Below are 17,375 nucleotides of genomic sequence, written 5' to 3' on the forward strand. Positions count from 1 at the left end.
TTTGATGGGGTGAAATTTGAATGCAGAATACAGGTTAAAGGCAGGATTCTTGGCAGTGTGGAAGGACAGTGGGATCGTGGGGTCCACATCCATAGATCCCTCAAAGTTGCCACCCAAGTAGATAGAGTTGTTAAGAAGGCATATGGCGTGTTGGCTTTCATTAGCAGGGGGATTGAGTTTAAGAGCTGCGAGGTTATGCTGCACCTCTCGAAAGCCCTGGTTAGACCACACTTGGAATATTGTATTCAATTCTGGTCGCCTCATTATAGGAAGGATGTGGAAGCTTTAGAGAGAGTGCAGAGGAGATTTACCAGGATGCTGCCTGGACTGGAGGGCATGTCTTATGAAGAAAGTTTGAAGAAGTTAGAGCTTTTCTCATTGGAGCGAAGAAGGATGAGAGGTGATTTGATAGAGGTGTACAAGATAATGAGATGCAGAGATAGAGTGGATAGCCAGTGACTTTTTGTCATGGCAGAAGTGGCTATCATGAGACTATCACAACTTTTAGGTGATTGGAGGAAGTTTTAGGGGAGATGTCAGAGGTAGGTTCTTTACATAGAGAGTAGTGGGCGCGTGGAATGCATTGCCAGTGGTGGTAGTAAAGTCAGATACGTTTAAGAGACACTTGTATAGGCACATGAATGACAGTAAAATGTAGAGTTTGAAGATTAGTTTGATCTTAGAGTAGGATGAAAGGTCAGCACAACATTGAGGGCCAAAGGCCTGTACTGTGCTGTATGTTCTTTCATGTGTTCATTCATTCCTGATGAAGGGTTTTTGCCCCAAACGTCGATTTTCTTGCTGCTCGGATGCTACCTGACCTGCTGTACTTTTCCAGCAACACATTCTTGACTCTAATCTCTAGCATCTGCAGGACTCACTTTCGCCTGTTCTGTGTTCTATGTTCTGTAAGCACAGGATAAAGGATTGGTTAACTAATGGAATTCAGAGAGTTGGGATAAAGGAGGCATTTTCAGGCCAACAATCTGTAACTAGTGAGTGCCAGAGAGATCAGTGCTGGAGCCACAATTATTTACAATATACATTGATTATGTCAATCACCGAAGTGAATTTACTTTAGCCAAATTTATAGGTGACACAAAAATAGGGGGAAGGCAAGTCATGAGGGTTGCTCAAAGAATCTACAGAGGGATATAGGTAGGTTAAGTGAATGAGTAAAAATTTGACTGATGGAATAGAGTATGGGAAAACATCAAATTATGCACCTTTGCAGAAAGAACAGAAGAGTTGAATATTATTTAAATGGGGTAATGCTGCAGTGCAGAGGGATTTAAGGGTTCTTATGTATGAATCACAAAAAGCTACCATCCAAGTACAGCAGGTAACAGGGAAGGCAAATGAAAGGTTCACCTTTATTTAAAAGAGAATGGAAATAGGGAGCTCCTGTTAAAACTATACAATACATTAGTTAGCCGACAGATGGAATACTGTGAACTGTTTTGGGCCTGTTATCCAAGGAAAGCTATAGTGACATTGGAGGTGGAGAAGGTTCATTAGGTTGATCCTGACCATGGAGGGATTTTCTTATGGTAAGAATTTAAGTGAATTGGGCTTGTACTCATTGTGTTTAGAAGAATGATGGAAGACCTAATTGAAAGATATAAATTTTTGGGGGGCTTGGCAGGGTAAATGTGGAGAGATTGTTTCCCTCTGTGGGAGAATCTAGCACCAGAATGTGTAATCTCAGAATGAACGATCCATCTGAGACAGAGATGAAGAGGAGATTATCAGATCAGCCAATTCTCATTGAAGGTGGGAAAAATGTGATAGTCAAATGGCCTACATCTGCTCCTACTTCTTAGGTTTTATGATCTTAAATCCTTTACCTACGTTGATGACAGGGTGGTCTGTCCAGATCTGCTCTCACTATACCTCATTGTAGCAGTTTTATACAGCTGAGTGACCTGGTAGGCCATGAAGATGCTGAGAGTCAGCAACATTGCTGTGCATCTACAATCACATAGAGGCCAGGCTGGGTAAAGATGGCAGCGTTGCGTCTGCAAAGAACATCAAGAAGTCCATTGGGTTTGGAACACAGTGGAACCACTACACAGATAATACTAATGGTATGAACTTTTAAACAGAATACTATTTGACTGAGCTCAAACAAGCAGGTTGTTGTGACAGGATTGGAATTCACAGCTACTAGATTATTAGTTCAGCGATATATCTATTTTACCATCAGACTCATATTGTGGCAGTGTATCAGACCTCTCTGCTTGCAAAAATTACAGGCATTAATGGCAAATGAATTAAAGCCTTGAAAGCTCATTAAATGAATGATTCAGCTGCATGGCTGGTGGTGTTTGCTGATTTTATCTGGTGAACCAATAAATGCCACACTGGATCAGTTGGTGGATTCAAAACCACCTGGTCTCGAGTACATTAAAACATCAGGATGTAAATTTACAAAAGAGGCATCATGAGTCCTCAATGGTTCACTTATATCCATTACATTTTGGAAGTCAATTGAAGCATATTACACCAAAGACAACTTTATCGTTCATCAAAGTGCAATGGAGACGCTATTATCTGTTAGCAGGGAATGATCAATATCTCTGATATATTCCGCTAAATAGCTACTGTTTACTAAAACGAAGTTACATGAGCTGGGTTTTAGGTACAACAAAGGATCCCTACTGTAAGCCTAAATTGATTTTGTGTATTTGTCCAATATGGTATTTGATAATGTAACTATTCATCCCTTTCACAGAATCTGAGGGATTAAAGCAATGGAAAGTTCCTGGTGTTATTTCTCAGATTTTGTCCAGCAACAAAGACCGTGTTCTTCTGAACGATCAAAGACACAGTGTGTATCTGGCAGGATTTCCTCAAGCACAGAAAGTAGATAATTCAGGAAACCATGACAGAACTTTCCTGACTGTGAGCAAGAGGGAAATACCTTGATAGTTTCTGCAGCATAATTTCAAGATAGTTACTATTTTTATGCCATACCGGAGTTCCAAATTTCTCCCAAATCCTGAAATATGTTGAGCATAATTTGGCAGCCAACGATAACAAGATCAAGTGCAAATCAGCCACACCAGCTCAGCATTCCTCAAGTTATGGCAGTGTGTGTTTGGCAGTAAAGGTCTCCCTAAATTAAAGAGAGCTATCCCAACCATACTCCTGTATTGAACTGAGACCCAAACATTATATCAGCAACACATGGGGGTACAGGAGAAATTCTAACAAAAATGTCAACACCCATTCCTCTGATTCGATGGGCAGATCATTGTGCAAACACAATTGTTATACTTGAAGTCAACTCTGCAAGTATTCAGACAACACTCTAGTGAAATCAGTTGAACTGGACACTCTGTCCAAAATGGCTGAAAAGCATTTCCTACTCCCAGTCCTTCTTTTCTTAATACGCAAATGGCCGGTACTCCAGGGAGGACAAAGAAATCACTACAAAGAGGCTCTGTAGCACTCCACGAAACACGGCAACTAATGATTGAGAGGAGCTCGAGACTAATCCTTCAGAATGGTGGTAACTTGTCCATCAAGCTACATTGTGCTTTGAGTCAGCAAGTCTTAATGGTGAGAATGAGTAGTCACAAAGAAGGAAAGAAATTCTCTACTTTGGATCCCACAGCCTCATAAGACATCATGTCCCATCTGCCCAAAGATCTGTAGTTCAAGAATCAGCCTATTCAACCACCATGAAGCTCATAAAACTGAGTAGACATCATCCTCAATGATTCTATCCTTTTCATTGTCAGAATATGACTCAATATTTGCAAAGCTGGATCAATCTTGGCATCTTCTACAAAATAGCAGGTTTTTACGTTTGAATAAACCTGAAATTGGGGTGGCATGATGGCTCAGTGGTTAGCACTGTTGCCTCACAGTGCCAGGGACCCAGGTTTGATTCCAGCTTCAGACAACTGTCTCTGTGGAGTTTGCACATTCTCTCTATGTCTGCATGTGTTTCCTCCAGGTGCTCCAGTTTCCTCCCACAGTCTAAAGATGTGCAGGTTAGGTGGATTTATCATGCTAAATTGCCTCATGATGTCCAGGGATGTGTAGGTTAAGTGGATTAATCATGGGAAATGCAGGTATAGGGGTGGAGGGGTGAGTCTGGGTGGGATGTTCCTCAGAGAGTGGTGTGGAGTTGTTGGGCTGAATGGCCTATTTCCACACTGTAGGGATTCTTTCTAAAGAAATTGATGGGAATTCACAGCAGGAGACACAAAAGAGAAAGACAGTTTGTTGTTTCAGTGGAAGAGGTTTGTTATATTTACGAGTATTATGGATGTAGGTTTGCTTGCTGAGCTAGAAGCTGAAAATGTGTTGCTGGAAAAGCACAGCAGGTCAGGCAGCATCCAAGGAACAGGAGAATCGACGTTTCGGGCATAAGCCCTTCTTCAGGAATAAGCCCTTCTTCAGGGCTTATTCCTGAAGAAGGGCTTATGCCCGAAACGTTGATTCTCCTGTTCCCTGGATGCTGCCTGACCTGCTGCGCTTTTCCAGCAACACATTTTCAGCTCTGATCTCCAGCATCTGCAGACCTCACTTTCTCCTGCTGAGCTGGAAGGTTTGTTTTCAGACGTTTCATCACCATATGCGGTAACATCATCATTGAGCCTTCGAGCCCTTCATTCGCAGGCTCACTGAAGATGTTACCTAGTATGGTGATGAAACATCTGAAAACGAGCCTTCAAGCTTAGCGAGCAAACCTACATCCAGAACTCAACCTGAGCTACAAATCTTCTCAAAACTTGCTTACGAGTATTATTTCAGGTTAGTACCATTTACAATATTTCTCTTGTTTAATATGTTATTAATGAAAATGCTGAGAAGGAAGTGCTTGGAATACTGGATTTGTACCCTTTCACCATGATGGACAGTAGAAAATCAGGCAGGGGTCCTGGTTTTGATTAGGATCCAATGGCAGAAGAGCATGAACATGGACACTGGGCGAAAAATTGAGTTTATTTTACAAAATTTGAACATTTGTTTCTTGTCCATCTCAAACAGTGACAACATAAATGTCAAGATAATGAGGTTTAGTGTTGTTTGGGATAAACATTGGCCAGGAAAGGATACCATATGCGTTGTCTCTATTTGTTGCCACAGGCTTATGGAATTTACTCCAAACAGGGGAATTTGTAAAGAATTAATATTTTAGAGGGGATCTTCTCTTTTAAAGATCTGAATGAGATGTTGCAATATCAAGATTTACAATACGACCTACACTTTCAGCCAATTACTGTTTTTAAAAGCTCTCCTATATTGCGATCCAGCCTTGTATCCATGTGACACCCTAAGCACCAGTACCCAGAGCAGATGGAAGAGACAGACTGCATTCCCATAGAGACTGGTGGCCTGCTTGATCTCAGTCAGGCCGGCTAGTGCTGGATTACATGTTACTTGTCACCAGCAGATCAATACAAATTCTCTTTGTACCATTTCACTTCAACCACATTCCACTTCATTTATCTCAGAACTCGATTCATAGTTTGGGGCACTTTGTCATAGAGTGATAGAGATGTACAGCATGGAAACAGACCCTTCGGTCTTGCAGATAAAATATACAAGCCTATGGCTAACTATGCAGGACAGGCTGGAGTATCAGTGAATGTAATGCCTATTCCTCCTCTCAGTTAGTGACCAAAAAGAATAAGGCGATTGTTTGGATTACCAGGCAATTCTTTGCCCACTCCAACATTAGTCAATCAGGGAGTTGTTTTTAAAATCATTTGTGGGACATGGGTGTCGCTGGCTGGCCATCATTTATTGCCCATCCCTAGTTGCCCTTGAGTGGGTGATGGTAAGATGCCTTCTTGAACTGCTGCACTCCACTTGCTGTGGATTAACCCACAATGCCATAAGGGAGGTAATTGCAGGATTTTGACCCAGTGACAGCAAAGGAACAGTGATACATTTACAAGTCAGGATGGTGAGTGCCTTGGAGGGGAACTTGCAAGTGGTGGTGCTCCCATGTATCTGCTGCCCTTGTCCTTCTAGATGTGGTGCATCTTATAGGCTGTATACACAGCTGCTACAAAGCATCTGTGGTGGAGGGAGTGGATGTTTGTGAATGTGATAGAATGGCACAGGCATCATCGCCACATATCCAAGCAACAGACCTGAATCTTCCACTCATATCCCAATCCCAGAACAAAGTTCTGGGAACTATTAATTAATTATTAATACCCTATTTCCATCAATCGGTCCGGCTGCAGTCAGCTAAAGCACCCACTTCCAGTTTGCAATGCCAAGTGCTAATTGCATCCTTTGTAAGCTAGAACCTGCAGAAGCCTGCACTACCTATATTCCAGCTCTCTCCAAATCTGTTCACACTTCACCCACTGTCTTCTTTGAACCTATGTTGGCTCCTGCTTCAGAAATGCTCAGTTTTAAATTTCTTATCTTTGTTTTCAATTTCCTCTGTGATCTAACTTCCCTCCCCCCACATCTCTATCATCTCATCTAACTCTAAAGGTCTCCAAGATATCAAAGTTCTTTCGATTTGACTCTCTTGTATAACCCCAATGTATAGCACCTACAACTGTGAATGATGATGGTTTCAACTATCTCGTCCCAAAGCCTTGGAATTCCATCCCTATGCCCCCCTGCATCTCTCCTTCTCTCCCTTTATCTAATATGTACCTTTTCCATCACTTCACCTGATCTCATTTCTCCTTATGCGGCCTGTTGTCAAATTGAGCTTAATTTTGGGAAGTACTTTGAATTGCTTTATTACCCTAAAGATATGATATAAGTGCATGCTGTTATTTTAGTTGACACTGAAGACTAGTAATAACCTGGATGTCTGTGCACACAGTGCAAAGGACAAGGTTTCATCGAGGAGGGAGGGGCATATACATTTGGGATGTGTGGTGAAGGAAGCAGATTGGGATAGTTCCTAGAGGCCCGTGCAAGTCTTCCTTCACCAACTCCACAACCCAAACTAAGGGTAGGGTTGTGAATGCTCCGTAGCTCTCATCACGACCTTCTCAAGGCCAATTCGGGATCAACATGAAATGGTGGTTTAGCCAGCAATGTCCAAATCGAGTAAGCAATTCTAAAAACAACAATAAGACAGGATAGGACAGCTCTTTTTTTGTCCTGCTCTGAATTGCTCCACCACATTTCACTTCACCCGATTCTAATATAGCATTCAATATTCTAACTGAGGCTCCTGGTTGTGACCATACTGTTCAAGTTTACTCAAACTTGATAATAAATGACGGCCCTATGCACGTATTTGTCTCGTGGGTTGAATAATGTACAGCCAGAGTGCAGTCTTATGGCCGACTGCCCGACCCTCTTCTGCGGGTGTGTCAGAGCTGGGTGTCCTTGGAGAAGGAGCACACGGTATCCACCAACACCCTCGAGATTTTCAGGGAAAGGTGGGCACCACAGGGAGTGGAGTGTATTATTTTCCCCTCCAACTCTATTTTGACTTAATCCCTGTGTGCCCCCCCTTCACTGTTTGATCATGCAGCATTGCCCTTTGATGTGAAGGGCACTACTTGTCACTGGCCATTTGGGTGTTTCCTTTCTTCCTGGTGGTGGGAATTGAATAAAGATTCGTACACCTTGTGTCTTTCACTGTGTCTCACACCTGCACACACATGGGTGCTGGGGAAAATATAAGCATTACCACAGTTAGGTGGTAGTGTGGGGGGGTTTTGAGAAAGAAAAAAAACCAGGAGATTTAGAAAAAAAATACAGTCAGAGTGCAACAATCCCTGAAAGAAAAATCTGAACCAATGTTGTATCAAGCGCTCCCTCCTGTATATTACATAATGGTCAACTGCACACACATTCAAATGAATGCATGCTTTCATAACAATGCAACACGGTAAACAGAGGCAAGATGTTGATCATTAGTCTGCATCATTTGGTTATGTATAATGGTCACAGCTTGCATGTTAGAATTTGGCTCAGAGAAACAGGAGTTACACTGATTATTCATGATATCTGTAATCCTATGAATCAGACCAGGGTGGGGACTTAATTCCCACCTTGGCCGATTTCACAGGAGAAACCAAAGTTCCTTTTTTTTTTGCTTTGGTAATATGATAGTGGAATCAAGGGTTATGGGGATAAGGCAGGAACAGGATACTGATTGTGGATGATCAGCCGGGATCATAATGAAGGGTGATGCTGGCTCGAAGGGCCGAATGGCCTATTGTCTAATGACAGAAGCTGGGCCATTTTCAAGCCAGACTGACACTTGAGTGACACCACTTGGTGTGAGAACTGAAGTTTGCTGGAACACACAGAGCTGGACTATCAGGGGTGATGGTACTGTAGATATTAACGGGATGTTGGATGCTGACATAATAAGCATAATAAGCCCTGGGACCATTTGAGCTGAAAGCATTGTCCAGTTAGCCCCTTCTCCATGGTCCTGTTGGGTATATTGCCCTGTTTCTCTGTCCTGGTAGACTTCCAGAGGCTCTCAAACGAGAGGGGAGGTGGTGAGATAGGAAGGAGATAAGAGGAAGGGAGGGGCTGGAAGACAGTTGGGAAGTTGATGGACTTGCAAAGCCATCATGAGCTCAGGGAGACGGGCTAATCATCTCTCGTTCAGCAGGGGGCGCGGAGCGAATATTCATCAAAGATAAAGAAACCGCTGGCAAGAAGGCGCCTGGTTTTCAGAACCAAGGACTTGTGACAGCTCCCCGTTGCAAGGTCAAAATTCTCCAGTGTAAGAGCTTTTCTTATATAAAAAAACAGCATATATCTTTAGCGACGCTGATTGAGGGAGAGGCAGGGCGCTTTGACTTGGTTTAATCAGGTCCCTCTCCAAGACGGATAGAGCACAAAGGGGCTAACAGAGAGAGAGAGGGTAGCTAGGCTCCTCTCCGGTCTCCGGCTGATACCCCTGGAGTCTCAGAGACAGTCTGCTCTCTTCACAGACCCCGCCTGAAGTTTGACCGTTCGGTTTCAGGCCCGGGTCAGCACTGGCTGGTCGCTTTCAGGAATCCTTCGCCACCAAGCACCACCAGCAGTGTTTCAAGACTGGTCACTTTCGGGATTAATTCTGACTGGTCAGTTTCAGCGGTCTTAGCGGGCCGGTCAGTATCAGGAGTAATTCGGGGCTGGTCAGTATCAGGAGTAAGTCGGGGCTGGTCAGTTTCAGGAGTATTTCGCACCGGTCAGTATCAGGACTAATTCGGACCGCTCACTTTCAAGATTATTCATGACCGGTCAGTATCAGGAGTAAGTCGGGGCTGGTCAGTTTCAGGAGTATTTCGCACCGGTCAGTATCAGGACTAATTCGGACCGCTCACTTTCAAGATTATTCATGACCGGTCAGTATCAGGAGTAAGTCAGGGCTGGTCAGTTTCAGAATTAATTCGGGGTGGTCAGTTTCAGTGGTAATTCAGGACTGATCAGTTTCAGGAGTATTTCGGGGCTGGTCAGTTTAAGAATTAATTAGCATTGGTCAGTTTCAGTGGCAATTTGGGGCTGGTCAGTTTCAGGAGTAAGTCAGGGCTGGTCAGTTTCAGGAGTAAGTCAGGGCTGGTCAGTTTCGGGAGTAAGTCGGGGCTAGTCAGTTTCGGGAGTAGGTCGGGGCTGGTCAGTTTCAGGAGCATTTCGGAGCTGGTCAGTTTCAGAATTAATTCGGGGCTGGTCAGTTTCAGGAGTAAGCCAGGGCTGGTCAGTTTCAGAATTAATTCGGGGCTGGTCAGTTTCAGCGGGGGTAATTCGCCATTGGTCAGTTTCACATTGATCTGATCATCATGACTAGCTGTTGAGGGACTTGGCTGGTCAGACAGACGGTCTGGTTTCAGACTTGAAAATCCCATCCGAGCTCCCCATTCCCTCCCCGGGGGATCTTGCCTCAGCCCTGCGCCGCCCCTCCTCACGCTGCGGGATATAATTCTCCCGGTTTCTCTCGCCCGCACGCCCCAGCTTCGGCTCCGCAATGGGGTCCCGGTGCACCTGAACAGTTCGGCTCTCCCGGCTCCGGACTCAGGGGCTGAGAGAGGAAGGCGAAACAAAAACATCCCAGAACAAACGAGGAAGGGCTGTTGAAGATTGACTGGGGGGCAATGCTGGGATAGCCTGCTGCTAAAGACTGACCGGGACCGGACTAGAGAAAACCCTAATGTTAAACTCTCCAGCCAGCGGCGCTGGAACTGCAACCACTGCAAAACCCGCGGCTGTCGGGAGGGAAACTAAAAACCAGTTCCAGGCAAGACACGAAGGTGAGAGATGGTTGGGTTGTGAGGGTTGTGGTTGGGGGAGGGGTGCCGTCAACTTTTATTGGTTTCCAAGTTCCCGCAGCCCAGACTGATCCACAGGGGCGAATTCTTTGGTGAAATTGCCCGCTCAGTCGTTCAGGGCTGGGACCCGGGAGCTCTCCTGCAAAGCACGGGCTCAGTCTCGCGGTTGGAGCCAGGTCCTCTGTAAACGGCTGCTGCTACTATCGCTTGTGTCTTTCTGTCTGTCTTTCTCCCTCTGTCTGCTGCCTGTTTCTCTCTCTCTCTCTCCATCTCTCTCTCTCACACACACACTCTCTCTCTATTCCTATGTCTCGCTTTCTGTCTGCTTGTCTCCTTCTGTCTCTCTGTCCATCTGCCTCTTTCCATCTGTCCATCTTTCTGTCTCCCCGTCCATCTATCTATTTCTCTGTCCACCTGTCTGTCTTTCTCTCTGTCCATCTGTCTCTCTCTGTCTATCTCTCTCTCTCTCTCTGTCTGTCCCTCAGTCCATCTCTGTCTGTCTGTCTGCCTGTCCATCTGTCTGTCTCTCTCTGTCTGTCGGTCTCTCTGTATGTCTGTCTCTGTCTGTCCATCTGTCTCTGTATGTCTGTCTGTATGTCTCTCTCTGTTGTCAGTCCCTATGTCCATCTCTCTCTCTCTGTCTCTCTCTCTGTCCACCTCTCTGTATTCTGTCTGTCTCTGTACACTTGGCTCACGTCTTTTAGAGCTGACCGGTTTTGGATCAGAGTCAGCACCTGAGACACTCAGACTAATGTGAAGTGTTTGTGTCAGCTACACTTCCGGCACTGAATTATACCCTTAATAACAGACTCAATCTTGTTGTGGACAGACAGACAGACAGATAGATAGACATATAGATAGACATATAGACATATAGATAGACATATAGATAGATAGACAGACAGACAGACAGACAGACAGACAGACAGACAGATAGATAGATAGACAGACAGACAGACAGACAGACAGACAGATAGATAGATAGATAGATAGATAGATAGATAGATAGATAGATAGATAGACAGACAGACAGACAGACAGACAGACAGACAGACAGACAGATAGATAGATAGATAGATAGATAGATAGATAGATAGATAGACAGACAGACAGATAGATAGATAGATAGATAGATAGATAGATAGAAAGACAAAGAAGAAAGTTAAAAGGGTGTAGGCCATGGTTTTGGGCAAGACAGGAAAGTGTGGTTAGGACCACAATCAGATCAACAATGATCCAATCCAAGATGAAACATGCCCAAAGGGCTGAATGGCCACTACTCCTACAACCTCCAAAATACACGGGAAGTGTGGAGGAAAGGCAGCAATGAAATCCCCAAAATAAGTGACAAAAAGTCAATGAGAGGAAGTGTGTGGGGGAGGGGGGCAACCTATCAGAGTACCAAGCTGAACATCCAATCACAGGCTGGCCCTCTCATGCTCTCACTCCCAATCACTAGACAACATTGGAAGGAAGTCATCTGTGATTGGAGGAGTGGCTAACAGTTGGGAAGCAACTAGAAGTGGTGATGGAAATTGAACATGGGGTGAGTTATTGGGCCAAGTCCAAGGAGGGATTTGGCTGGGAAGTGCTGGCCAGCAGAAGAGGAGGAGGGTCCAATGGGGATGCGGGAAGAAGGCTGTTGCAAGTGTACTGGGAGGTGGGGAGAAGAAGGCTACAAGATTTGGGAAGGAAGAAGGCATCTTCAAGTGGCATTTTTGCGAGATGGCTACAGGAGGAGAATTTTGTTGAGCAGGAGACTGCAAAGAAGAGAGAACAGTTTAAAACCTGTCAAAAGTAAATGCTCAGCTAACCGAAAGCCAGAAAATCTTGAAATCACTATGGTTGCATATCCTTTGAAAATGCATGTGGAATTTCTAGTTTAAGGCTGCATACAAAGGAAATGTAGTGTTTGCTATTGTAATGGTCCATCAATTGTTACATTTAAATCTGAAGTTGAAATTAGGTTGTAGTAAAAAATGGTGGTACCTTCCTGATTAGAATCACTCTCCTTTGTGCAAATATGATGAAAATGTGTTAGCTGTGATCTCACCAGTCTGTGTTTGAAATAATGGCTTTTTTTGTGTGTGGAGCTGTGTGTGAAAAAGAACACTCTCTTGCTGCTAACTTTTGCCTGTTGTCATGCGTCATTTTAAATACTAATGTGGTGTGAAAAAAATGCAATGTTTCCATGGTGTGTTGTAGCTTTTAGTTCTCTGGATGGTTGATAATTATTGAAGTTATTGGTGAATTCTTCTACTTCGTATTTCATATATGAACACAGATGCAGAAGCTATGCATCTGCTACTAAGTGTTTGTATCACCTAACGTATTAGTGAGAATGAAAAAAAAAGAGCCCTGAAAAACCAAAAAGACCCCTTCAAGGACAGCCCTTGGAACAAAGATAATAAGTTTGTTTCTTGCTGTCGTAGCTTCCTGGGATAGTTACTGGAGGGGAAAGAGCCCTTCGTAACATTATAAAATGGTTCCCAAATCAAGATGCCAGGTCTCCCTTGATATCCATCAAAGCCAGCGAGTTGATGAATTAGCTGGAAAATCCAAACTTGGCTTTTAAAGCCCAATTTGTTGGCACAGAATCGTCCCTTCATTTGTTTCTCCTTCCCTCTGGCACTACAATGATTGTTGAAACTTTGCCTGCACTTGGCACTAACTGAGTTTCTCAGTGAAAGGAAGAATGAACGTTAGAACAAAAGGCCATAAGAAATAGTAGCAGGAGGAGGCCATCTGGACCTTCCAGCCTACTCTGCCATTTAACAAGATCATGGTTAATTTTTTCATGGACTCAGCTCCACATACCCACCTGCTCAGCATTACCCTTAATTCCTTTACAGTTTACCGATGGAAGAACTGTCGAGCGTGAAAACACCCCAACCTCACTTAATACCAGAAACTAAATAAATTAACTCTTGTCAGCACTTGGAAGGGAGATCACCAGGGACAATTGACTTCCTGAAGATTGGATCCAGGTTCAAATTCTATGCCAGGACTTGTTGACTACTGAAGGAGTGATCATGATGTGGTTCAAAGGGCTGATAATTAGCTCAGGAATCCTCCCACCACCTTTCCAGCCATCCCCGAAGGGAAAATAAAAGCTGTAAAGGGTACACTAAAAGTAACAGTTCCCCTGAAGATAAGTGCTTGTGTGAAATAAATATCTTTGGATGGTTGTGAGGGTGGCAAAGGTTACAGAGATAGGAAGGGTCATGGAAATTGGAGGGGGTTTAGGAAGTTATAGAGTCTGAAATGGTTTATAAAGATGGAGATGGAGGAGATTACAGACTTCGGGAGCGTCATCAGAGATGGAGGATGTTACAGAGATAGGAAAGCCATTGCATCTGGAAGAAGTTTAAGAAATCATGAGAATTGGAGGGTCTGGAAGAGTTTGTCGCGATGGGGAGGGATAGTTTTCAGGGCTGAAGGAGGCTACAGATATTGGGGAGAATTGTAGAGACTTGTGCAAGTTACAAAAATAAGGGAGGGTTGTAGAGGCTGGAGGAGATTACAGAGATAGGGAATGTTGTAGGGACTGGAGGAGCTTAGGGGCTAGGGATGTTTACAGAGATTGGGAGGAATCCAGGGCCAGGAGCTTACACAGATAGGTGTAGGATGGGTGAGATCTTAGAGAGGGTTACAAAAAGATGAGTGTTTTAAATTGGATTCATTACCTAAGCATAACCCAGTGCAGACCAGTCAGCACAGGCTGATGTGTCAAGGGCACTTAGTGCCAGTTAGGACATACAAAATTGAACAATATCTATTTTGTGGAGAGTTAAATGTTATTGACTATCTATATGATATTGATATTGATATTGACTATCCTATCCTATCTCTGTAACATCTTAAACACTAATTAAACTAATAGTTCAATTAGTCGCAGCAAAAGTATAGGTGAGGGTTTCAGCAGTGAGTGAGCTGAGGTGGGGGGCAGAATTGTTGCACCATCTCACAATGGTGGATGTAGCCAGTCTCACTGAGCGTATAGGTTTGTGGCCAGAAGCTCAACTCAGCATCATAATATGACCCCAAGGTTAAAACTAGCCTCATACAGCCACTGGGGAGAGTGATACAGTCAGTGGTTGAGGAGTGAGTCTGTCACTAAGGAATTGGACAAATGACTTCACATTTCTCAATATCTAATTAGATGTACAATGACATCCGTTCATCCAGTGTTGGATGTCAGAGAAGCAAACTGATAGTGGAAAAACTATGAGTTGGAGAATGGCCCAAGACTTCAATTGACTACATTGATTGGAGGGTCCAGGAAGAGCGATAACTGATAGTGAGGCATGGTTAATGAAAGATGAGAAGTGAGAATCAAACAGTCGGCATTGGGCAGAGTTAATGGATATCCAGTTACTGAAGGGCTGGAGAGTTGGTGAGGTCAGGTCATCAAATGGATGAAGAATATTATTCATGCCTTTACATTTTAAACAGATTCATACAGATAGTCAATAACATAACTAACATTTTGCTTTGTTCATTGTTGAGAAAGCATCTTAAACACCCTGAGCATCCAATCAAAGTTTCTGCACATTAAGCTCACATCTGACTCATGTATTGATTTTAATGAGAATTCATGAAGATGGCTTCATGCCTGTGACTCTTGAAGACAGCACCTCCCCACTCTTTCTCATCATAAAGCTGCCTCTTTTTAAATCACTTCCTTCATGGTCTCTTTCATGCAGAGTGCAGCACTGCCTGACATTTTAGGGTCACCAAGACATTTGAACTGATTGGCAAAGGAGATGAGTTAGGGTTGGGGTTAGAGATAGTCCATGCCTTTTCACACCATGTTGACACCACCAATTGTTGCTTTCCCTGAGCCATAGCTGTGTTGTAAATTACCTTTGATGCAGGATCTCATAGCAGTATATTGTTTTATATATTGCAGTAAGCCTTCTAACATCACCAACTATGAATAAAATGCTATGTTAATTTTAAAAATCGCAAGTTCCCCTCTTAATTGCTTGTGCTCAATATTTCTCCAATTTTTTTAATACGTATTTCAATATCCTCTTCTGATACTGGCATCATTGAGGGGAAAAGGCAAGTACTTCCAGGATATTATTTTAAACAATTCCATCTTTATCACTGTTGGAAGGAAATAAAAGCACAAATATATTGATACTCTTGCATTGCCCACCTTGAACTAGAAAAAAAAATCTGCTTTCTATTGCCTCACACGTGTATGTTTTGTCAGCTCCATGACCTCCAGCATGCTTCATCCAATCATAAATTATTGTTTGAATTTCCTTAATGTAATGGATCCCATTTCTTATATGTTATATATTCTATTCCCAAATGTTTTAATTTGGTTGGTGTAAAATAGATTGTTCACCAAATTAAGCATATGATGTATAGTTCAATGCATTCCTTTCTCCCAATACAAGATACCTCATGTTCCATCAATCATCCTGTGTAGTGTAGTCAAAAAATTCCTTTCCCCAGGGTGAAGACACTAATAATGAGCTCTACAGCACATTACAGCTGTATAGCCAGGCACCCCTGTTTTTATCCAGATCAGCCATAGGTATCTGCGTTGATTCCAGATTCTCCCATTTCCTTTCATTGCAATTCTCAAATAATTTTCCATTAAATCCATCAAGATCACTTTCAATGCTTCCATCACGCCAACAGTGACAAATTACAATGGCATTCTCATTATCACAGGCATCAGTCCAAAATAAAATTAGCCTGCTTGCAGTCTTTCTGGTACGATCCAGCAATCCATATCTTTGCATCCTTCACCAAAACATTTCACCATCTGATTTCCAGATTTTGTTTTGTGTTTAGCTGATGTAGATTGTAACATTCGGTTATTTAATGTATAATTTAACCCTTTTTTGAATCTGGTTTGGTGAAAAGCCTCCTCCTGTAATCGCTTTGGGAATAGCTCTTCACAGTCTATAAAATCAACTTGTTTATTCCTCTAAACCACTCTTTTCATTGCCTGCGCTCTGCTTTTATCGGGTTTCCACATTCTCATTATATCAATTCACCTGATGGGCAGCCCAAATTGCTTTCAGTATATGCAAATACTATTTCCCTTAGCGTCTCATGATTAAATTTTACAATCATCCACTTACAGAGATAAGAAAGCAAAGCAGAGTAGCAAATTTCTGATTACAGCCAAGTCTTTCTGTTGCTTCTTTTCCTTGTCGTGAGCATTTTATTGATTTATTCTTGTCGAATTTTGTTTTGTTCCCCGTGGAACCTTGTCCGTTTCTTTCCCTTTTAAACTGAGCCTACAGTTCAAACAATTACCACAATTGACAAATGATAATGATTCTTAATGTTGTCACCAGAATATGAAAAAGTTAATGTTTTGGGCACAGCATGGTCCCAGATAAATATTGGTCTTCCTTTCACAGCCAATTGTCAGCAGTAACCGTTCCTATCCTCTCGTACTTCCTGCCTGATTGGCTACAACTGTAGAATTAGGTCAAATCACAGAAGCTTCAATGTTCCTTTATTGTCAAACAGTTATTTCATTTCATTTAATTTGTGATGGATTTAGGACAGATATTAGGGATAGTTTCTTCACTCAGAGAGTAGGAGGGGCGTAGAATGGCCTGCCTGCAACAGTAGTAGCCTCGCTAACATTAAGGGCATTTAAATGGGCATTGGACATACATATGGATAATAATGGAATGGTGTAGGTTAGATGGGCATCAGATTATTTTCACAGGTCGGCGCAACATCGAGAGCTGAAGGGCCTGTACTGCGTTGTAATGTTCTACGTTCTATTTCCAGTATCAACCAAGAACAGTCTTTCATTAAAATCACCAGACCACCAATGCTGCAGCCACATCCACAGAAAGGAATTTAAACAGAGATAACTCTGCACAAATTAGACCTCTAAGAGAAACAATCTATTCTGTGCCCTGGAAAGGGTTCAATGGACCTTCTTTGGCATGTCTATCATCAGTGTAGCACAGGGATGTTATGGAGATAGCCTTTCATTGATTTCCCATCATTCAAAAGCTGAAAAGCCAACAACAACTGGATACTTTAAGATGTCGCTCTCACTGATTGATTGTTTCCAAATCATTCTGTTTGCTCTTTCCATTAATTTTAGAGCCAGCGAGTGGAGTTTATGTAAAAACAGTTCATGATCAAAATCATTATTCTTGATCTCTC

At 42.9% G+C, this 17,375-nt stretch overlaps 1 protein-coding gene across 2 annotated transcripts in view; it reads left to right on the forward strand.

Annotated features, from left to right (window-relative positions):
• Positions 1-9,297: 9,297 nt before the first annotated feature.
• Positions 9,298-17,375, forward strand: part of LOC122554650 (protein FAM163A) — a 200,340-nt gene continuing 192,262 nt past the window's right edge. For both annotated transcript variants that reach the window (XM_087990898.1, XM_087990899.1), the window contains exon 1: positions 9,298-10,196. The gene's annotated coding sequence lies outside the window, so the exon portion shown is untranslated. The remainder of the gene's footprint in view (positions 10,197-17,375) is intronic.

Source organism: Chiloscyllium plagiosum, unplaced genomic scaffold (assembly GCF_037043375.1).
Source record: "Chiloscyllium plagiosum isolate Xiang-an unplaced genomic scaffold, Cpla_swu_hap1 HiC_scaffold_9, whole genome shotgun sequence".
Lineage (NCBI taxonomy): Eukaryota > Metazoa > Chordata > Chondrichthyes > Orectolobiformes > Hemiscylliidae > Chiloscyllium > Chiloscyllium plagiosum.